Raw genomic sequence first — 23,839 nt, 5'->3', positions numbered from 1 at the left:
ACATTCATTAGTTTAACTGAGTTCTTTAAAATCTCACCGACCCTGCAAATTTCTACACTACCTCTGCACCTGCACCATTTATATTTCTATAATGTTTTTTGCATTTAAAGCTGTTTCATGCAGTTTTGCAGAGTAGTCTGTGTGTTGATTGGGAATTCAGCAATGGCATCTCTATGCTGCTGTACATTCGGGCATGGTTCTAGAAATCTGTAGTTGCTCTATTCCATTGTCTGCTGGTTGTGTTAGTTGGCCTCATTAAGCTTAAACAAACATGAGAGCTAGTTGACTGAAAATGTGGGTTAATTTTAACTTGTATCCTTTTCCAGTGCTCCGTAGTGTGAGCATTCTCTGGGTGTTGCACAGAGGCAGAGATTTGTACAAAAAACAGAGTGCTCTTAGCTGAAAACAGACTGGGTTTTCTCCATACAGAGCTGTCAAGATGTATCAAATCTGTCTGGAATGATGGTTTCTGAAAGAATAATTCATTTGTAGTTTTAGTGATCTGCAATTCCTACCATCCTGATTCTTCATCCTTATTTGTTGTATTTGCATGCTAGCACTTCATTCTCACTGTTTCTCAAATTCAGATCTTGGAATAATTTCTCCAGCTATTTCTCAGCTTAAATGTACTGTAATTCCTATATTTCCTATCCCCTCCCCTGTTACTGATATTTCTCTACATCATCTTTGTTTCACCTGTCTCTCCTTTCTGCCATGGTCCATGCATGACCAGGGAAAACCACTATGTTCTTTAAGCCATGTATAAAACCTTTCTTAATCCATTAAACACTCAGTGCACGATGGCAATACCCCACATCACTTTGTTTTGTCTTATATTCTTGTACTTAATGTGTAGTTGACACAGCAGGTGCTCCTCTTTCAGTACATATTGCTTATAGGAAAAGCATTGTGAATGCTTTCAATGCCATAGCAAATAATTTGGGTTCCTTTCCTGAAGTTGTCAAAGATGGAGATCTTCTGTTGTAACATCAGTATTTTTCCATGGGAATTGGATTTAGATACATACTCTTGGATATGTATTTTAGTACCATGAAATTCTTTAGTGGAGGTGACTTCCTGTGAGGAAAGCAGCAGACAATTAATTTGTAACCGTAAGTGGTAGTGTGTCTAGGAGAACTAAAGACTAATTGAGCTAAGCCTTCACTTGACTGTTTATTTTCATAACCTAATTGTTCATTTCAGAATGACTGTAAGCAATGTGATTAATATAAGCTGTGAGAGCAATCAAGCTGAAAGAAGATGGTAATGGACTACAGGAGGATATTCTTGTCCTAGGTTGTCTTATTTTGCTGCAGTTTTGTAAAGCTCTTCAGCTGAGCTGTGGAATGCTCTGAAATCAGCAGGTATATCAGGCTCAATCTATTGACAGGCATAGTGCCATTGCTGGTAGTGTTTATAGCAATAAAATTTGAAATAGATTCTTCTATTTTGTTTGTCCTTTGGTTCTTTCCTCTGTATCATCCTACATCATCTTCAGACACAAGCAAGGTATAAATGCTCACTTGCCATTTGCAGGTCAGGTCTCATTCTTTGCACAGAGAGACTCCCTCCCAGGAGACTTCTCTCTTGCTTCTTGCTCCATTTTCCACTTTGAGAAGGAATAAAGGGCCTTTGTTGTTTGGCCTTATTTCCCCTATTGCTTTAAAGAAATGTGATGCTTTTCTGTATATGAACAAGGTGAGGCTGATTGAATGAGAAGTTCTTTCATGTAGTTACCTGCATTAGACTTTTAAATTGCAAGGCAGAATTAAACTAGATATGCAGTGATGCTTTTATAAGATATTTAAAAGTCCAGTTCAGCTGGCAGCTGGCCTAGATATAGTCACAGTATTAGATTTCTTTAGCAAACTGGAAAAGCATGACCTGGACATCTTTGCTTCTGTTAGCTTGAAATAAAGGTGATACCAGTCACTTTTAAGTGGGAAAAAAACATTATAAAGCCACATGTGCTTGCTTTGAAGCAGGTAGACTTAAAAATCTCAAGAGTAAAAAGCATCTTCTTTGGTTCAGTTTCTTATTTATGAACATTGTATGCTGATAAATTCTTCTTACAATCAGCTGAAAGATGCCCACACTTTTTTAAAAAATTATTTTCTTCCTAAAAATAAGCCATAGGCTGCATAAATACTTCATATGTGCTGCTCAAAATCAAAATCAGTGCATAGTGATAAAGCCAGGCTCATTCCCATTAAGATAAATTGCCCTTCTGCAGAAGGAGGAAACTGTATCTTCATCATCATTTCATTTATGCTTAGATAGTGACTGCAGAGCCTCACTGTTAAACAAGCCAGTATGTAGATATGCTGGGGTCAAGATAAATCCATCTCCCTAAAGCCATTCCTTCCTTTTAAAGCCTTTTTCACACAGCTAAAGGAATAAGTTTCTCCTGGCACAATGCATAAATGTGACCCCACGCTTGGTCTTCTTGTTTTAATTGCCTGAAGTAGACCCCCAAATGATGTGTATGATTTTTGTGCTGTATTTTAATTATTTTCCCAGGTGTAATGTTTTTGTGACATTGATACATGACACCCAAAAGTACTGTCCGAGGATAAGTTTTCATAATTTTGTTTTAGGTGAAAAAATTTGCTTCAGTTGGGCCTTCAATGCTTATTAATCTCATACAGCATCAGGAAAGTAATGCTAAAGAAGACTGTTAATTTTTAGATCTGCCAATAAATTAATTTCTACTGTTTTCTTCTCAAAAGTAGTTTATATGAGGGTGGTCCAAGTTCTTCACTCTTTGCTCATGCTCAGTATTGTAAAATATCTTGTCATGAACCAGAAGCAGAGGATGTTGGTACAGATTGCTGGGATTGAAAGGTGTCAGTATTTGTGCCTAAGGTATAATTCTTCCAGTGGGATTGGAAACAAGAGTGCCTTCTCAAAGAGAATTCCCACTGAAGAATGGGAAATCCCAGTCATCTGAACCCATCACTTAAGGCTCTACAGAGGAAAAGCAATTCATTCTATTCCATAAAGTAACGGCTTTTCCTACATTTTTGAATGTTTTTAGTGAAGTTGACATAGGCATGATCCAGCCAAAGAAAATCATGACTGTGAGAAGACACAGAATTTTGTTGAGCCACAAAAAAAACTTGTTATATTTACTATTAACAACAAGAAAAATACTGGCAAATACTGTCTGCTCATCAACATAGGAAAGGTGATTGGATTTTGAATGTAAGGAAGTATTGTGTCTGCCCAAAGAACAAAAAATCAAAGCAAGAAAAATAAGTTTTTCAATTTCTTCTTTTTTTTTTTATTTAATCTTTTAAAAATGCTTCCTTGTTGGTAAGAAGTTAATGAGAATGTGCCAGACATGAGGAAACTAACCAAATTAGAATTTTTCTGCCTTACATTGCTTTGGAAGCTTCCTCTATGGAATCTTCATCATATCTTAAAATGCAGTCTAGTTCCTTACCTAATTCTGCACCTGGGTAGTGGATTAAACATTTCACAGCTGAATGGAAGAAGTAATTAGGTCCATGCTGTGTTTCTGCTACCTGCACGAGCCACCAGGTTCCTTGTAATTAGTGGCCCTGGCACTCCAATGATCACCAAGGAGCTGCACAGTGCTCGGCTCTGCCACGAGGCACAGGGGTGTACGTGGGCATTTGGTCAGCCAGGAGAGCCCAGCCTGCTCCTACAGCAGCACCCAGGCAGCTCACCCCTGTCATCCCTGACTCCTGCACACCCTGGGGCTGTAGTTCTGTTGGGCATTGTGCAGACAGGCAGCAGCACCAGGCTCTTCTACATGAAGTGCTACTTCTGGAAACACTGGGAGCACGACACCATCCCAGGGGAACACCAAGGAAATGGGGGCTGTCCTCACCTGCCTTAACAGTGTGATTGCTCTTCCCCGAGTAGCAATTTGCTGGTTAAGGGATGAAGAACTATTTGTTTAATCAGGGAATGTAGCTGACAGCGCCCATCTAGAAAAAGAGTATTTCATTTCAGCACTCAGTGTCTATTCACAAGAAGATTTTTAAGCAGCTTTTGAAATTTATAGGGGGTAGAGCTAATCTTTGCTCCTACTGTTGGTTTTTATGCTTACAGGAAGCAATTCTAATAATAATGTTATAGAAAGTAATTTCAAGATAAAAATCTCATTTTATTTACTTCCTTTGTGATATTTATGCCACTTGGTCTGCAGCTAAGTCCTTTGCATTCACACTTGATGAAGCAAAATAGTAGTGTTTGTCTGCTTCCCCTATCAAAAGAAAATCTGCTTCTTTCACCTCTTCCCTCACCTTACAGACTACCTCTGGTTAAAAGTTTGTAGAGGCAACAGGAACATCACCTTCATTGAAAATGTGTTATTTTCCACTATGTTCATATGAAATAGTTTCATATGAGACTGGGAAAGAACCTACACAACATGATTTCATCACCCGCAAGCCCCTGGAATACCACCAATGTTGTTTTAGTAAGTTAAAACTTTTTCACAGAAGGATAAATCCAAGGCCCTTTCGTGTCACCAAAAAGATTCCCAGGAGTTATGACAGTTTTATTTATGGCCTAACAAAATAAGGCCTTTGAGTGCAGGATAAAACAAACTAATAAATGTTTATAGATTACGATATAACTGATGACTTGGTCATCAGTGTCTGAAGGAAGAGTTTCATGTTTTCCTTACATAGGGTAGCTGTTTTATGACACCCACAGCCACCACAAAAGCTCTTTAGTAAGTCCAAACCACAAGTAAAAACATATATTTCCTCCTTGCTCAGAGATAGTTATGAGTCTGTTCATAAATTAATGTATAAACCTGGTTAGAAACTCTCCTTTCTCTCTGACTGAACTGAGAATACCCATATTAATGTACTGAAAATATGTGAAATTAGATCAGATGTATAACTTCCTTATAATGTATAACTTCCTTAGGCTGGTACATAGATGCATTGGTGGCTTTTGTAGCTGCACAGTCTTTTTATTCTTACTGGCAGTTAACCCTCACCCGCTTTAAAAGGTGGAATATTTGAGCAAACACTTACCAAAAGGCAGGACTATCTGAAGCAGCAGCTCCAGGCTGAAAGGCCTCAGTGTAAGTGTGACCCACCAGCCCTTCAGCTCACAATGGAATGCTGTGATGGGCACATGCAGCTTTCTTGCTGAGCCCTATACATATTCACAGCTGCCTCCCAGGGAATTGTAGCTTTGTGGAAATGGTATTGAGTTTGTCTGTCCCTTGGAGGATTTGTTTGCTGTGAGCCTAAGCTGACCCCCCTTGGGCTCACTGCTTTTTAAGGCAAGAAACAACCCAGGCTTAACAGGGATCTTTTCCTCCCTGCTCAAGCAATGAGGTGGGCCAGCCATGTGTCTTCAAGTGTCTGCCATTGTGTCCAGCATGTGCTTTTCTGCCACGTGTCATTAAATGAAAAGGAGCTTTAGGATTGTGGCTGAACAAATTATCACAGTCGGTTTTGATTTCCAAGGCTCTCTTTACATTTCAACAGAAAAAATAAATGGTAAAAAGATACAACAAAAAGGTTGTCAGAATGCCACACACCTGCCATGATATTTTGGTGTATTTTATTTATTAAAATGTAGTGGATACAGATGAATTTTTTGCTCATAATTAATTGCTTCATCTGTCCTGAAAAAGGAATTTTTGCATGCACTGATAAATGGGTAGGGAAGGTGCCTGGCGTGATTTCTCTGCTGATTGTTAGATACAAATGTGCTTTGTTGAAATGCTCCATTCAAACTTGCACTGATATACTCTGGAGAATTAAAATGTCCTACCTCATGTTGAGGAGCACCACTTACAAGAAGAGTAACTACCCTTATTCCTCAAAAATGGAAGAACATGACCAGCACAAAATTATAACAGAGTTTTGGTGCTTGATAATACCAAGAAATGCTGCATTTGGTAAATTCAGTCTATAATTTATTAATTTAAATGTTTGAATTTAAACTATTCAGGGAAGACAATTTCTCTGGCTGTTATCCTGTCCTAAACATATGGTCAGGCTCCAGGGTGAGTCAAAAATGCAGTGATAACATTGTGATGTATTACAAATAGAGCAATCAAAGTTGCAGGGCTTAGCGCAACCCATGAAATGCAATAGCTGGAGGCCATGTCAAATAAACTCCCAGCAGCGAGTCTCTTCTGCCTCCTGAGTTACTATTGATCCAGGAACTCCTCTGAAAGCACAGGAGAGCCACAGTTCTGCTACAAGTGAGCCTTTGTACTTGGAATGAGTTGGGGCAATAGTTTTGTTCTTCAATGACTATAATGATTTGATAATAATTTGAAGATTTGCATTACTATTGGAAGTTTTGGGATCAGAATAAACCAGGGTTCATTCTAGTGCAATTCATACTTAGCTTTAAGCTAACATATTTCAAGTTGCTCTGAGGCTTATCCAATGTATTGCTAAACACAGACAGCAGAAACACATAGCACTATCTTTTAGGAAAAGAATAAAAAAAAATTGACAGACAACATGCAGTTGACTACTGTACATGGAACAATTCAGATGTCAACTGATTTGACTAAGAGATGTGAGGAAATTAATTTAGAGCGCCTGTAGCTCTTTTCAGTTCAGAAAAGCATGATTAGTTGTGTGGAAACTATTTTCCCATCACCTTGTGCTGAACTTAATTATGACACTAAAACCCTCAGGATAGAAATGAACCCAAAACACCAATCATGTGTTCAGTAGTTGGTGCAGATACCACAGTTTATAGTGTCTGGTGTTGGGAAGGGATGAGTTGGAAGACTGAGCATGGAAGCAGATTAACAGGCAGGTAATGGTGTCAAAAGCAACAGGAAGAATAGATCACTACCGCTTCATTCTACTTCCAGCATGTCTTTGTGGAAACATCTGTAGAAAAGAAAGTGAACTGAGAAGCAGCTGTGCTATGGGTGCAAGGTCTGGAAGGCAGCCCTTAGTTGTGTGAGCAGTGATTAAGCCTGAGAGCCATGTTCTTTGTTAGGCCAGCTGCCAGCAGGGAGTCAGGATCCCATTAGCTGCTGTTTCTCCTCCTGCTTAGGTGCATTAACCAGAGATTGCCAGTGCATGGGCAGACCCTGCTGCTCTGGGGGTTTTGCTTCGTTGCTTCTTAGGGGCCAAGAAGCTGCAGCTGAGCTGGAGTCAGCTCTCAGCTCTCCTGTCCTCTGGAGCCCTGAGCTCCACTCCCCTTTCATGCTGTTCAGCTGGGACCTGGTGGGAAGGAAATTGCTGCTTTGGGGAAGTTTATTCTGTACTCAGCAACTCTTTGTCTTGTCCTTTCTCTTCTACTCTCTTCCAAAAGTGGAGGTAAAGGCTGATTGTTCTGGCTCTGCCTGTGGCTTGGTACCTGAGGCAGTTGTACTTTTTGTTCAGGCTTATGTCTTGCCTTGGGCTAAGCAGCCCTGAGGGGAGTGGAATTGCACAGATGTCTGGGTAGGTACAGGGTGTAAAACTTTTTCAAAAAGACAAAAAAAGATTTTTAAAAAATGTATTTTGATTATGAGTAGCAACCACCCAAAGGAGAAAAACAATGCATGAAAGCTTCAGGGAAGAAGCTGAAAGCCAGACCTTTGGCCAGTATAAAATGTGTTGCTGTATTGACGTCTGATCAGCCCCAGCTGAGGAAAAAGCCTGCAAAAAAGTTCTGAGTAAGTGAGAGAAGGGAATGTCTCATACACACAATGCTTTGTGCCATGTAATTCTTAGAGGAATTGAAAGAATGTTTTAAAATCAAACTGCAGTCTACCTCCCTTTTTCCACTCTATTGATTTGGAAATTGCTGACCAATTTTACATGTTTCAAGTAGCAACCCTAGAGATAAAGGTAAGATGCAAGGAACTAAGTATATGTCACTATATATACTCAGTATTAGACTCCCATCAAAACAGAGGTTATAGAAAATGCTTTGTACAACATAAGTTACAGTTATTTCAACTGTAACTTAAACAGCCTATAACAACTTCCTTTAATGCTAGGCAGTCCTGCTGATACTGAGAGCCTGCTTCTATCAAGTCATTAACACTTCTACTCCTAGCCAGTACAGTACTTTTAAATTAAAGAATTATCATATGTATGCAACTTTCAGCATACTGTCCTAGTTAAGTATTTGAAAACTATAATATAGATTTTAAAACTGGATGAGAGATGCCCTGAACTAAATCCATTATCTGCTTCTAGAGATGTTTGAATTTGGTAGTTCTGTCACAAGCCTTGCTGTTGGGCTTGCTAATGTTGTGACATAGCCTTTATTGTTTTCCTTTACTCATAGGCTGCACAGGAGATGTTTAGAAAAAATACTAAGCTAAGGGCAAGTGTTGCAATTTTTTAAATTTAACTACTATCCAGTCTGCTTAATCTTGTGACATCTGCCAAGAACTGAATATGTCTGAACACAGGAAGGTGTGTTTTAATTTTTCATTAGAATCTGACATTTTAAAATGCTTTTACTACTCAGTGAAGACTGAAGTCCAAGTTGCATACCCAAACTGTGAGAGAGCCTGTTACTATCCAGAATGTTTCTAAAAAGTGTGAAGTTGCTGTTCCTAACTGTTTGTCTCTAAAGCTATGGACTGAGGTAGTTGCAAGCATCTTTGAATTTCAGCAACTACTTAAATATTTATATAACAGTACTGCAAAATGTATATATACACAGGCAGCCTTTTTATCTTGGAGATGTAATTAAAGGGGCAGATGAGAATTCTTCAAGCGCTCATTTATAAGTTTTTAGAGGACTCATTCTAAAAGTAATAAGACAGTAGTAGTATTGAATATTCTTACAGTATGAAAGGTATGAAAATGCAGTGAGGTTGTGCATGATGTTAAGACATTTTTCACCGTAGACTTGAAAAAGCACTGAAGTAGACTGAAGTACTGTGAAATAGGGAATTTCTCTGTGTGTCAAGATTAATCAAGGAGTGGGTTGTTTGTTTGAGTTATGGGCGTGTACAAGGTACTCCCTGCACCAATGGTTCAAAACCAAGCCAGAGTTAGGCTGATGCTTTCTGCATTCATGCAGCATTAGAGTAATAAATGATAGTGTGGGATTGCAGCTGTAAGAGAATCTTGTACTTTCTGGTTTTCCTGGTCATTAAATGAAGCATTTGAAGGTCTTGAAGGCTGCGGAATTATGGCATTTATTTAGCACCATCTATCAACACCAAAGACCACTGCCTTTCAAATTGCTTTCATGTGAAAATTAATCACAACATTTTAGCTTCCTGGTATTTCAGACTGCTTGTCTTTGAGGCCAGATCATGCTGAATGATGTCAGTCATCTTCACATCAAAAAATATGTTGGGTAAAACTGATAGAGTGTACACAAGCTTCTAATTGTTATCAGGTCTGAAACTGAGACCTCATATAAAGAAATTAGTTTCATTTAGTATTTGTTTGCTCCCTGTAATGAAAGTCAGAATTGAGATGTTGCCATGGATGTTTTATATAATAAGGACTCTGGATTTTCAGTCTGTGAATGTAGTGGTTTTAATATGTGCTGAACTGAAGCAAAATTCAAATTGAGCAATGTAAATATTCATTAGCTATGATGAAGTTAAAGCTGTGTTTTAAAAACAGTTTGTTTCATTCCTGAAGGAACAAATGGGCTGGAGTGCTTCTGCTAGCAGCTCTTGGATTTGTGTTCCATCCCTCAGTGTGACAGCGTGTGCAGAGGGGCTGCACAAGGACAGTAGCTCTGCTTTCACTGAAGTTACCTAAGAAATTTAGCAGAGGGGTAAAATTATGCATATCAGCCTTCATCTCTATTGACAGTGTAAGTACACTTCAGCACACCTTAACAATTTTTCCAGAAAACATAAGTTTCTGATGACCCATTGCAAAGCCTGCAATTGACAGTTGTGTTTTTTTCATCCAGTTACACATTAAACTCACTGGAGACAGCAAAGAGTTTTAGAGAAATGTAAATTCTCTGTTGAAAAGACTGCAACCAATTGGTGAGTAATTACAGTTGATAATTCCATTACCTCCTAGGCAAAAAAAAAAAATAATTCTTAGTATAGCTAACTGCTTCCAGCATTACTTTCCAGCCATTGCATCTTGTTATCTTTTTCTGTTTGATAGCTCCTAGAGTCAGATACATTTTGCACACAAAAGCTAACTAGAGAATGTGGAAATTCATCATCCTGTACCTTTTGATAAGGAGAAAAGACAAAACTCTCATGAAAAATATTTTGCAGCTATGATCTATTTTGAGAGGTTCAATTTTTTGATTACTTTGCAGAGGTGTAAATACAGAAAACTAGGCATGGTCATTCAGTACTGATAATATATCATTTTAAAGTGTATTCTGTATTTTTGTACTGGAAGTTACATTGGTGAAATAATGAACTATGCAGGCCTTGCTGCAATCCTGGCAATCTGCTGAATCCTCTGTGCTGGAGGCTGCTGAGTGCAAAGGAGGATGTAGCAGGGAAAAAAAATTGTTCACAGATTTTTCAGCCAGCAGGTCCATGTTTTTGCTACTTAAATTTTTATTGTGCTCCTGTGGAACATTTTTAAAATTTGAAAATTTTGTGTCACAAGCCAATTCTTATCAGTTTGGTGTTTCAGGCAGGGGCCCCTTCATGCTCAGGGCTGCCTCTCTGAGTGAAGCTTGCAATACCCACAAAGGAGAATACAACATTCTGTGCATAGAATTAGTCATCTTTTAGACTTTCATGTGTAATACACTCTGAGTCGTGTCATTTGTAGCCCTCCTTGTTTTGCCTATTGACAATAAACCATAGCAAGGACAAAGGATGCAGATGGCCTTATTCAGAATAGAGACACTCACACTGCAGAAGTTCCTGGAGGATTTTCTCACACTGTTCTAGTAGGAGTCATAAATAGCATGGTAGATCTCCCTAACCACAAAAGGCATTTTCATGCCTTTAGACTTGTAAAGTGGCTCTAGGTCTCTTCCAGCAATGGAACAAAACACATCTGTGGATCCCTGAGAAATAGTTTTACGTGCCACTCTCTCAAATGTCTATGTAGGAAATCCTCTGTATCCTGAAGCTCAAATAATGAGAAAAGTGAGTGTCAGGTGAATCCTTGAAATCCTAGCAGATGGCTGTATCTAGCTTGATATAATTTCATCTTATCAGTGATTTTTGAATTGTCTCAAATGTCATCATCTATGGTAAATTACATATTGCATCTGTTCTGCAGGAACAAGTGAGATCAGGACTGAAATGCTATTGAGCACACTCCCATCTGCCTAAACCAAGGGGTGCATTTAATGAGGTCTCTTTTCTTCTGCAAATCCATTTTGCCAAATGGAACTAAGCATGTCATGAGGACTTTTTTCAGGAGGTGATGAAAATTTTAAACGGTTGGGCAATCATTAAGATGTCTTTTTTTAAAAAAAAGCAGTGCCTTAAAAAAAAAACAAAAAAAACCAAACAAACAAACAAAAAAAACCCCAGAAATTATGAAACTTACTTTCACAGAAGTTTTTTTGGAGTTTCTTTTGTTTAGTTTTGTTTCACATTAATTTTCAGTATAGAATACTGCATGGAATTTGTTACTTTCAGTTAGAAGAGAAGGTCTGGTTAGAAGCCTGGTTCAAGTCAGAAAACTGCTCTGTGGTTCAGGCTGGGGGGACATTCATTCTGCTGCACTGAACTACCCAGAGCAGCAACTGAGTTGGCAAAACCACTCGAGGAGAGAGTATGGAGAGTTACTCCAAGAGCCCCCTAGGAGCTCAGGATACCATGTCCCAGAGCAATCTGAGCTTGTTCTGCAGGGACAGGCCGTCCTCCTGGGCTGCTGAAAGAATTGGAGCTGCAAGGCAGCTGGCCCTGCCCCTCAGTGTGCTCAAGAAGCACATTCCAGACTGACCACTCGTGTTTTAGAAAGACACATCTCTGCTGTTCCTGTGATGCCCTGCTGGGTTATTTGTGATGGAGCACTCACCTCTTCCCACCCTGGGCATCCCTGCTGCAGGAGCACTGTGAATTGCCAGCTCAGTAGGCAGCAGCTGGAGCTGGCATTTCCTCACTACACTTTCTCTTGCTCCCCACTCACTCACTATTGTACATATAACTTCAAAAGTGCTGATTCCTTTTACTCAGGAAATTTGCCATTTATATGATGATATCAAGAAAGCTTTGATGCTTGAAGAAGTGCTTTGGGTGCTGTTTGAAAGGTAATGCATATAACTAATTCTACAGCATGTATATTATATAATTTGGGAGTAGGAAAGTCCAAAGATTGTTTTATAGTTAGGCTTTGTTTGGGTTTTTAACTACTACCTTTTAAAAATACTGGGGGTTTTGTCCTCCCTTCTTTTTTCTTTCTCTTTTCAAATGATACTCTATGAAAAGGACTGTGCTCTTCTTTCTATTTTATCCTGATAAGAATAGAAGTGCAGGTTGAAATCCTGAATCTTAACCTGAGAAGATTTGGAGAGCTTTTAGAGTGCATAAGACAGCCTATCCCTTATGCATGCTAAGCCAGAAGAGTGCATTCAGGCCCTTTAATTTGGATTGAAAATAGGATGTGAAATTTTAATGCAGTAGTACTATTTTTTCCTTTCTTTTTTTTTTTTTTTTTTTTTTTTTAGAATTCTAGACTAATATGAGCATGTATTTGAAGGCTATTTTTCATTTAATTATTACAGGTGAAGGCAAACTGCATTTTGAATTTCATTGTAGTCTGAAACAGCTTATTCCCTAAAGCTGCACTTACAGCATTTCCTGCTGCAGATATGGTGTCTGTTGGACTGTGGAAACACAAGATATTCCATTTTTTCAAATTCCTTAAAGGCACACATTTTTTTTCCCAATGCTGCCAGATATTGTCAGTAGATCTCCCCTATCTAATTAAGTGGTCATTTAATCAATCATCAGGCAGTAGTTTTTCATTTTAAAGGACCTTCTCGGGGAGGGGCAAAGTGCTCCTTTAAGGCTCCGAGATCGTTTTCTTTAGTGCTGTTCAAAGTCTTCTCACAGCAAACTGCTGCAGCCAAATTCCTAAACCTCCTGATACAAATCAAACACTTCACAGTATGCATTAAACATTCTCCTTCAGGAATAATTCTTGTCTGAAAGTGAAGGAATTGCTCTGAACTCTTAACTTGGCCTAGTTTGGGACCAGCAAATTAAATGACTGATACTTCCTCTTCACAACTGAATTACTTCTGATTTTTCTTTGAACTAGAGTTTGGGGATTTTTTTTTCCCAGCAACTTGCATGGTTTATTGCTCTGGTGAATGAGAGGCTTTTCCATACAGAATTTTTCTATTTAATACCAAAGTGGAGATGCTGATATGGTTCCTCATGGTTGTGTGAGGTTTGTTTGCCTTGGGAGGCGGATGTCTCGATGCTGCAGCAGCCTGCGGTGACAAGTGACACAATGTCCTGAGGCTTTTCGATACAGAATTTTCCTATTTAATACCAAAATGGAGATGCTGCTATGGTTCCCCATGGTTCTTTGAGGTTTGTTTGCCTTGGGAGGCGGATATCTCGATATTGCAGCAGCCTGTGGTGATGAGTGACACGATGTCCTGTGGCTGTGGCCACTGCGGTGTGCCTGGGCTGGCTGGCCAGCACTGCAGCACCCGAGGCTTAGGCAGGCTGAGCCACATCTGTGCTCCAGAGACACTGCACCTCTTCTTTCTCTGTTGTTTTCAGCCAATGGCTACCTAAAAATGGCACCAATAGGCTCCCAAGCGATCTTGTAATGCTTGCTAGCTTTTGGTGGGGCCTTTCTGGTTGCTTTCCCCTAGTTTCAGTTGATTTTATCTTTTGTCTGAATCCTTTTTGCTGTTAGAACTGCCTGGCTGGGACTAACGATGACATTTTAGGCTATAGCAATTTTTGCTGTCTATTTTAGTTCTGCATTTAGAGTCTCTTGTCATGTGCATTCATCTCTGCTTATTCCCGTCGCGCTGTTCTTCTCCCGCTAAGCTCTGCAGCCTGTCCCGGCTCTCCTGCAGCAGGCAGAGCCTGGCTCCTGGGCAGAGCCTTCAGGGCCCCAGCTGGGCTGGCACATGGCCACATTGCTGACAAAATCAATCTCCAGAGCCCAGCGTGCTGCCAAAAGCTGAGCCCTGCGAGGCAGAGTCAGGCGTGACCTGGTGGGCACCAGTGGCAGGCTCAGGGCTGAGGGTGCTCTGCGTGTACAGGAGCAGAGAGGGAGGGGGCAGTTTAAAAGATCCTGTGTGAATGCTACCCCAGTCACTGAGTGGCAGTCTTCATCCTGCATGTGCAAAAACTGCTGGCACAAGAATGCAGCCTTGTCAAGTAGGTCATCTGCAAATGTGTGACAGACAGGTCTGGTTTGGCACACAGGTCCCCAAAATGAGCCAGAGGCTTTTATGTGTTGTTCCCAGTACAAATTGGTTTCTAAAGGCAATAGTAACTTTCCGAAATATGCAGACCTGTCATTACATGCCCTTAATAATAAAGTCTCTCTCCATCTTTTTCACGGGCTCCTTTCAGACACTGGAAGTTCACAATTGGGTCGCTCCAAAGCCTTCTTTTTTCTAGAGTAAATAACTGAGGGTTTTTATCTTTTCTTCACTTGGAGAGATGCTCCTCCCTCTAATAATCTTGGTGGCCTCCTCTGAGCTCTCTCCAAGAAGCTGATGTCCTTCCTGTGCTGGGACCTCAGAGCTGGATGCAGTACTGCAGGTGGGGTCTCAGGAGAGCAGAGCAGAGGGGCAGAATTCCCCTGCTTGTTGTTTTGGGTGCAGCCCAGGACAAGGCTGGCTTTCTGCCAGTGCACACAGCCAGGTCGTGTCCAGCCTCTCAAGTCTTTCTCAGCAGGGCTGCTCTCACTGTGTTCATCCCCCACTCAATATTGAAAGGTGGGAGTTGCTGTGTTTTATTTTCCAAGTTTAATGTTACTCAGGCCTTTCCTCTGACACACTCAGTGGAGCATGTCAGAAGTGTGCAGTGGCTTTTAGAAAAGATTTAAAGCAGAATGGATCCATCTTGAATGCAGATGCCAATATTGGGTATGCACTGACTTTTTCCAGTCAGGAGAGAGACCTGTGCCAGCTACTTAAAATTTCCAGGTGTCTGACTTAACCCTAGTGCTGTGCTAGACTCCTAAACTGAGAGCCAAAGCTAATGCCTTGTGCACAGTCAGAACTCCCTCATAAAAGAGGAATTGCATATACAAAATGTTTACCTCTCAGAATGGGCTCCCCAGGGAAGTGATCATGGCATCACTTCTAGGAGTTCTTGGAGTCTTAGAGTTCTAGGAGTGTCTGGACTGTGCTCTTTAGTCATATGGTTTAGTTTTAGGGAGTCCTGTGAGGATCACAAAGTTGAACTTGATCCTTATGGGTCCCTTCCAACTTGAGATATGTTTTGATTCTATGATTCTGTCATATTTCTTCACAGGGGAAAAATATACATTGTCTGTTATGAAGAATTAACCTTCTACCTCCTGCAAACATTGCAATGCCTTTCTTAATGCCACCAGAAAATGAATTATAGTGCTGTCTATAATTCCATTCTATGCACATGAATCATAAATTTTGCAATCTATATAGGTAAAAAAATATTTCAAAAGTGTTTAACGTCCAGGAAGGATGTTAATCCCTGTTCTGTTTGATGAGTCTCTGCTCTAATAGTCTAACACCCTCTAATGTCCCTATAGACTGAGGCTGAATTAGTTAAGCTGTGTATACTGAATTCTCATATATTCACAGTAGACAAGCAACAGATTATGTTAAGGAGAAAGAAAAGTAATTTCTATCCTCAATTGCCTAGCAAATGATAAGAATTTTGAGACTTAACTTCTCTCTTATTTTAGTTTTTTTCCCCTTGATTTAATTACAAAAGATTTGCTGCCTACAAAAAGTGCCTGCCTTGAAAATTAAATCAATACACATACGTGCACTGATCTTGTGTCACGAGAACAGGCAGTGGAAGCTTCCTAATTTTTCATTCCCAGTGCCTTCCCTCCTCAAAGGAAGGGTATAGTTTGTTCTCCCTGTTCCCCCCCCAAAAAAATCCTGTTTAGAGACAATTCTGTGCCCTGATCTCTCCATTGTTCGGCTTTTCAAAAGAGTGCAGATGCATTCTGGATGGTTTTGTAGCATCAGGCTCTAACATTTGTCAATCAGAACAAGAACGTCAGACATTTTTGATTAGTGGTCAGGGAGCACTTTCTGAATCATCTGAAGGGAAAGGTCCAGCACCATAAATCCCGTGTTTTTATGTATAAAAGGCTTCTCTCTGTGGAGTTAATAGTAATGCAGAGGTTGGACCACATGCTGTGTAATTGATGCAAGATTAATAATTGTTTAAAAACAGCAATCTTGTATCTGGAAGACTGAGTCATTTGTGCTTTTTAGCAGCTGTTGTGTGGGGTTGCCTTTAGAAAGCTTAAATTAACTTTACATTATCCTGTGTTTTCATTATTTTCTAACTACATGACAGATTTTAGCTTACAGCATCAATATATACAGTCAGGAAATGTTTCACATTTCCTGCATCACCCTGAGTCTGGTGCTATTTTGTGGCACTTTTTGTTAATATCACAAATGATGAAATAAAGAGTGCATTTATTACATCTGCAAATGGTTATAAGTTTTAGGGAAAGGCCTTGAGCACTCTGAAAGTGTGCAGGATAATCTCGGCCAATTGGGGGAATCACCTGAAATAAAAAGGATTGAAAAAAGCTGATTGCAAGCTGAAGTGCTTCAATAAGAGGCTCTGTCTTCCAAACACAGGACAGGAAATGGGCCAGGCAGAAGCTCTGCATATAAGGAGCCATTGGCCTTGTTTTGTTACCAATTGCATTGACCCCAAATATCATGGTGGAATATAAGAGGGGTGCCTATTAAAAAGAAGACTGGATATGAAATCTTTTATATGTCACTCAGCCCTAATAATACCCCTTCTAATGTACTGTGTCAGGTTTTGAGCACCATACTTACAAAATTCTGGGTCCAGTAGAGCAGAGAGAGGAATAAGAATATTCCAAGATATGTGAGCAGTGAGAAAAACTTTTAGAGAGCTGGGTATAATTAGCCACTTTAAGAAAAGACTGAGGAGTGCCACAAAAAGTCTTCAAAGGCCCCAAACCCCATCATAGCACTTCTGGAAGCAAACATAGGCATTGCAATTTAGAGTGGTGACTTTCTGGAACTGATATGGCTAAAGGTCATTAATATTGTAATTTTATGTACAAATTGCAGATATTAATACATCAACATGATAAAATTATAGTGGTTTTCTTCTTAAATAATAATTTGCCTTTTTAAATGTATTCGCAAGTATTTACATGTTTGGTATTGTGAGACCTGTGGTTTGGCTTTTATGGAATTATCTCATGTCCTGGTCCAATCAATGAGTTTTAGGGGAAGACTGAATTTTTAGGGTTTTAGGGGAAGATTAGAATTCCTCTGTGCAACGTGTGGGAGAAACAACAAAATCTCAGGAGGATCAATAACAAACTTTTATTTGGAAACTTTAGATGATTAAGGTAGAATAAGAAGATTTTAAGACATCCAAAGAAAGGCAATTGGCAAACCTAACTTAGCATAATTTAAGAAATTGGAAATTATATCTTCCCTGTAGTACTCTGCTGCCATGGGTGGCCCTGCCTCTGCCTTTAATCCAGAGCAGTGTTTGGTCTCTGTATCTTGAGTTACATGTCTGAATCTGCAAATTCATTTTTTGCAGATCTCATCCCAAAAAAGTAACGGTGTATATTCACAGTAAATTCTCTGTGCATAGAGTTTAAGTATAGTTTTCTTTGGTTTCAGACCTGCAAAAGGAGTATTGCACTGACAGATTATATTTTTAAGTAAAAAGGAAAATATTAAGTTACATAGTTTGACCTCTATCCTTACAGTGTTGCCCAGCTAATCTTATAAAGAGCTGAGTCAATTTTCTTGAAGACAACTGTTCATCACTTCAGGTATCAATACATGGACAATTAATCATTTTTATTTTGATTTATTCCACGGCTTTAGTTCTGTAGGCTTTATAGGACTTTAATCTGGAGGAAATCAAGTCTCACTTGGATCTCATTGTGGAAATGAACTTCCAGAGAACTCCAGAGAATTTTGCTATTAGCTTACTTAGTTTTTTTTTTCACTTAAATCCGCAAGAATTGTTGCATTCTCTTTCTATTTAATATGATTGTATGTTATTTCTGTAAATTGTGTCTATGTGACAATTTCAAAGAGAATTTCTCACTACCAAATTGATGATACTTATAATATTGCGATTAAGGCCACATGCTTTCAAATAAGCACATGTGGGAGGCCAGGATTTATATGACAGTGAAGTAAATATAAGCTATTCATCCTTTCTCAACGCTTCTTCAAAAAGCAATAACTTCTGGTTGCTTTTGAGGTTCTTATCTCTGATTTTTATTACTATATTACTTAGAAATTTCAGATTTCACATCTTCCAAGTTACAGAGTTAAAGCAAAAGTGAAGTCACTAGTTCCTTTCCCTGTGAGACTTTATAAGGCTTGTTCAATACCTGGCATACAAAGAGGGGCTAGGTGTTTATATTAAAACATGAGAAATAACATAAATTTTAATTACATTATCGCTCAAAATTTTTCATAGTAAAACTTCATTACAAAGTGAATTCCTGCTCACCTTAAGAGGAGCAGCTAGTAATTGTGATTTACAAAGCCATCAAAACTATGGAAATGCTTACTTTAATCAGAACAGTAATTATGAGGAAATTTGCTGCAGGAATATTTACTGACAGAGTAAAGATTAAAAAGATCTGAATGTTGTCTCTCATAGTGCAGCAATTAAATTTTCAAGCCTAAGAAATCCTTGTGGAATGAAAGAATAAAGTACATTCTGTCCTTTGATTACAATGGAGAAAGTAAACTGCAACTGCTATTTTAACTTCTTCAGATAATAGTAGCAAATGTCTACAAATGGACATGGACACATTCAATGAATAGATTTAATTCCCTCTCTCAGGCTGGAATTGCCTATCAATAGAGCTACTTGTAATTAACTCCCTCTTATTAAATAATTCTCATGTCTAGAATGTAACTAAACCACTAATCTGAAGAACCATTTTCCTTATTCCCAAGGCATCTGGAGCCCCTGCAGCTGCCATGTGGAAGCTTGTAATATTTAATGCAGTTGTCTTTCCAATGATTTCTATACAGTTGCCTCTTCCTTTCAGGAAATAAAGGTGGTGTCATCCCTATTGCGAGCAACCTGACAGAGCTTGGCTACTGAATAGAAAGGGGCAGTATGTATTAAGTGAACTACAGGACCTAAGATCTGTTGAGAAAACTGATCTTTTTTTTTCTTTAATTATCTTAAATTGAGCAATTTCAGATACTGATTTCCCACCAGTGAGAAAAATGATCTTACGAGGGAAAAATAATCAAATTAGGAACCTTACAAGGTATCATTCCCACGCTTGCTGATGCAGCTGAATCACAAGGGCGTGCGGAAATGGCACAGAGCAGAGCAGCCCCTGTGTTAGCTGGAGGCCCAGTCTGATCTAATTAACCCTGCTCACAGGCAAGGTTAATGAGCCCGGGTCCGTCCAGCACAGGAGCTTTTGTTTTCAGCTTGCTCGGAGCTGCCCTAAGGCTCTCCTGCAGGAGTGCAGAGAGATGTGCAAGGTATTAAAGCACAAACAGGTACTGAGTCTCTGGGATGCTTCTGTGGTTTAAGGCAGGGAGATCTCCTCATTATTGGCACTCTCTCCTGGGCTGAGAAACTCTCTTACACCTGTAACTGTGCAGTCCTTTAGTTCCTTCCCACTTTCCCTGCTGTCCAGCAAGTCAAAAACCAGATATTAATGAATATAATGTCTCACTGCATGTATTTCTAGCTTCAAATAATGAAAAAATCACTTTAGAATAACTTTATGGTTTTTCCCTGTATCTTGAGGTACATGTCATGGGTCCCTTCCAACTTGAGATATGTTTTGATTCTATGATTCTGTCATATTTCTTAACAGGGGAAAAATAGACATTGTCGATTATGAAGCATTAACCTTGTACCTCCTGTACTCCTGTACCCTGTAAAGTTACATTTAATAAAAACCACAATAGCTGTGCAGGCAGCTCATAATTTATGAATTAAATAATAATAATTCTACTATTAGTAGAATAAAGTGACTAGTCTTTCTTCTAAAATTATTTGTTACTGTCATCTTGGTTTATGCCAGAGGAATGCAATTTATTTCACATTAATTAGGATATTCACATAGTAAACACAAGGTGGGGAATTATTTGTTTTTCCTAGAATATCAAGCTATGGTCCTTCAGACCAGTAAAAGATTGGTGTTATAAAACAGTTTAGCAATAACTTTTCAGTGAATAATTTATATTTTTAATTTCTGTCTCTTTGTGTGTCATTGGATTTCCCATGTGTGGATTTTCCATTATCAGTTTTTTCTATTACTGCATTTGCATTGAAATGGTAAATAATTAATGTCCTTCTTTCTTTCCCAAACCAATGCCCTAATATTGACCATTTTTCTTCTGGAATTACTTACCTACATCTTGTGATCCCAGGTTTCTTAGCTCTGGGTGTTTTATATCAGTTTTCTAAAATGGGATTTTTTTTTCCTCCAGTCCATTACACAGTTTGATACTTTGAGTGAATAGTTGCATGTATGAATTTCAAATTCATACGTATTTGAACTAGTAAAATGCATTTATTGAAAAGTTTGCAGAGTAAATATAAAAATGGATACTGATTAGTCCAAATATAATTTCTAGTCTGTATATTTGCTATCAATTTGTTCCACCACATGCTTTCATCTATGTCATGTACTTAAATGTTTTAGCAGAAATTGTTATAAAATGAGTTTGCTACTGAAATGTCAGCTCAATCTCACTTTTGGCTTAGCTATATTGAAAATTGAGAGTAGTGGTAATAATACTTAATGAAATGTCATCTGAATAGCTAAGTGATCTGGGGGTGCTTGGAGAAGAGAATACATATAACTCTTCTCATTTGCATATGGGGAAAACTGAGGCCTAAAAATAAGTGAAAACTTACCCAAAGTCACTCAGGACTCTGGAAGAAAAGTCAGAATTGCAATAAGGGTGTTTCAAGCTCCATCTCTCAGCTTGCCATTATAGGATCCATTGTTCAGTAAGCAAAGCCTGTGGCAAACATGTCATGGATCTGGTGTAACCCTTTAATAAAGAGAAACTAATTGCTAATAGTAAAGTAATATTTTCTACTAGTAAAAACTTCCTTCTAGATTTTCCTAAGACATTCCTCCTCTCAGCTAATTTCTTTCACACAAGTTTAACATACCCACTAAATATTTTTTAGTGAATAAATGAAAATTAAGACATCAAAACTCGTATTCAAGGCTTTTTTACCAATACATGGGAAATCAGAAAATTTTGTCATAATTTGTTTTCATTAGATATGTTCTTTTATTTTATAAACCAGACCAAATCCAACTGAAAAACATAATGTTCCCCTAGCTCACAAAAGGCAAGGTTGTCCTCATTATGTTTTTCCCTTCTTGATTATTTTCCCAGAACACCAGTGCATACAAAATACTTTATAGCAAATTTGCCTTTTTATTTATGTATGTGAGCACTTCTTAATGCTGGCCCTTAGTTCATGATTTCAGAATTCAGCAAGGTATCAGTGTAATATACTACATTTGTATTTGTCTCAGATTTCTGATAGAGATATAGTATTTATATGTATTTTCCTCTTTAGTGTCCTCCAGGCAGAGTGCTGTTCTCTGCCCTCAGTCTGTGTCTGTAAATTCAAGGAGGGAAGTTGTACATTTCTGTAGTAGCCCATGTAAGCTTTAGGGGTCAGACTAACTTTCAAGCTGTATAAGATTTTGAGGTTTCATTCTCATTATCACACCCTGATGGTAACTCAAGAGTAATTTCAGTATTACCTGAACTGTTTGTCAGCAGGACAGAAGAATATCCCACTTCCCTGAGGGGTTTTGCTAGAGAAAGAGCACTCATAATTGCTGTGATCATACAAGTACAGCCACCTTTCATGTTCTGAGTAGAACTTGCCTCCAGGACAACCCTGTCTGCACAAGAGCTTCCTCAGCACAGGAGCAGAGGTAAGTACCCTGGCAGATTTCCCCATTTATTTTGTTAGATGCCTCCTCTTGATTTCCTCTTACCTGTTTTTTTCAGTTTAAAGGATCGTTTCTTCTGTTGTTTCTAAATTTTTTTTCTTCTTGGTGACTTCTTGATCTTTTCTCAAATCAGTTTAAATTCCTTCATCCCAAGAGTCTGTGAGGAAATCCTTCAGGTACAGATTGTTTTTTACCTAAATGGTGAAAGTAGATTTGTTGCAAAAGCCTTTTTTTTATCCCCCTTCTTTTAAATATATCTGTATTTTTTATTCTTTAAAGCCACAGTGGAAGCTTTAGATTCAAGAAGTTCAAAGCCTCTCCTGGCTGATGAGTATTGCCACAAGAAACATGGGTGAGAAAAGGAGGATGAGCAGAGCCTGGCTTGGCAAAAATGAAATGAGAGGGGGGGAAGTTCTCTTTTGTTTGTTTACTAGCTTTCATTTTTATTCCCCTCTAGGCACAAAACAAGCAAACAGAGCTCTATTTAAAAACAGAGCATGCCCTTGCTCCCACACAACAGCTTTTCATAATCAGTATCTTGGTAATCTTGTGTTAGAGTTTCTCTATGAGCATTTTCAAGGATAAAAAAAACATCTAAAAGAGCACCTGGGGGGAAACTCTGCAGTCTCAGGAAAAATAATTTTCTACCTGATTGCATAAATAAGAGAAAAAAATGGTGTGTTGAACTTATTGTATCTGTTAGTTTTTAGGCCGTGATTCAGATAATTGTTTTTCCATAGGGTCAGGCTTCTATCTGAGCTCTTCAAAGTACTTCATCCCTGTGTGTACATTCATTATATCATCACAAAATTATATCCAAAAGGAATTGCAATGAACTGCAGTGGATTTCCCCAGAGACTTCAGAATTTAACAGCATGATCTAGGTTATGTCCTTTGCAGCATTCTTCAGCCCGTGAGTTTGCTTAATGAGGCTGTGGAAATTTGAAAAGCAGATGTATTTTTCTCATGCCTTAGGGAACTGGCCAATCTTTAGTTGAGATGTTGGGAAGAAACTGCCTAATCTGCAATTGCCTGCCTCATATTTCTAAGAGCTGACAGTTCTGATAGCAGCCTGTTGGAGACACAGCAGTGGAGCAACTAGGTTGATCTCCAGCTTTTAAGTAGTTCTGAATGTTCTGATAATCCTTATTTCTTTATTTTCATAAAGAAATGTAAGTTAGAGTTGCTTCAGCCCTAGGTGATTTGGAGCAGACTGTGATTGCGACAATGCATAGCTTAGAAAGGAACTCCATCAGAAAATGGTTCAGTGCTTTTAAGCTTTGCCATACAATGGGTTTTGTTCATTGCTTGTTTGTAGAGGTAAAATATAATTCCCTCAAATATACTTTCCATCTACTTTCAGATGTACTAGTTCTGTTATTTGCCACTATTAAATCAGAGGTTTGTTAACAACTCTGAGAACTGATTATTGAGATTGATGAAGCAATTTAAAGAAAGTATCCATTTGTAATTGAATAATTGTCTGATGTACAGGCAGGTTTTTAACCCTGTTTGGTTTTCATATTTATTGAGCTTCACAGAATGAAGATGAGAACTAAGAGATCTCCTTTGTCCAACAGCATAATAGGTTACATAAAATGCACTTATTGAAATTTTCCCATTGCTAGTTGATAATGTTTGCACTTCTCATACGTGGTAAGAATCACTGTATCATTTTTGCCACATTCTTTTGGAAGGATAAAGAATTGCTGGTTGACTTTGCCAAACTGCTCAGCACAGATGGAATTGTGTGATGGCTAATGCATCTTGTGTGCTTATCAAAAGCAGTAGCAAACAGCTGCTGGGTTTATTTACTCTCCCAT

At 38.7% G+C, this 23,839-nt stretch overlaps 2 long non-coding RNA genes across 2 annotated transcripts in view; both read left to right on the top strand.

Annotated features, from left to right (window-relative positions):
• LOC140684431 (uncharacterized) overlaps positions 1 to 23,839 on the top strand; it is an 85,994-nt gene that overhangs the window by 30,766 nt on the left and 31,389 nt on the right. The window contains exon 2 of the long non-coding RNA XR_012056684.1: positions 21,838 to 21,998. This is a non-coding gene — a long non-coding RNA (uncharacterized lncRNA). The remainder of the gene's footprint in view (positions 1 to 21,837; positions 21,999 to 23,839) is intronic.
• On the top strand, positions 392 to 9,985 carry LOC121470212 (uncharacterized). The gene is made up of 2 exons (XR_005980898.2): positions 392 to 9,750; positions 9,853 to 9,985. It is a non-coding gene; the product is annotated as an uncharacterized lncRNA (long non-coding RNA).

The sequence above is a fragment of the Taeniopygia guttata genome, chromosome 6, assembly GCF_048771995.1.
Source record: "Taeniopygia guttata chromosome 6, bTaeGut7.mat, whole genome shotgun sequence".
NCBI classification, from domain to species: Eukaryota; Metazoa; Chordata; class Aves; order Passeriformes; family Estrildidae; genus Taeniopygia; species Taeniopygia guttata.
The sequence above is the reverse complement of the archived record's forward strand: the minus strand, read 5'-3'. Positions and strand labels throughout refer to the sequence as shown.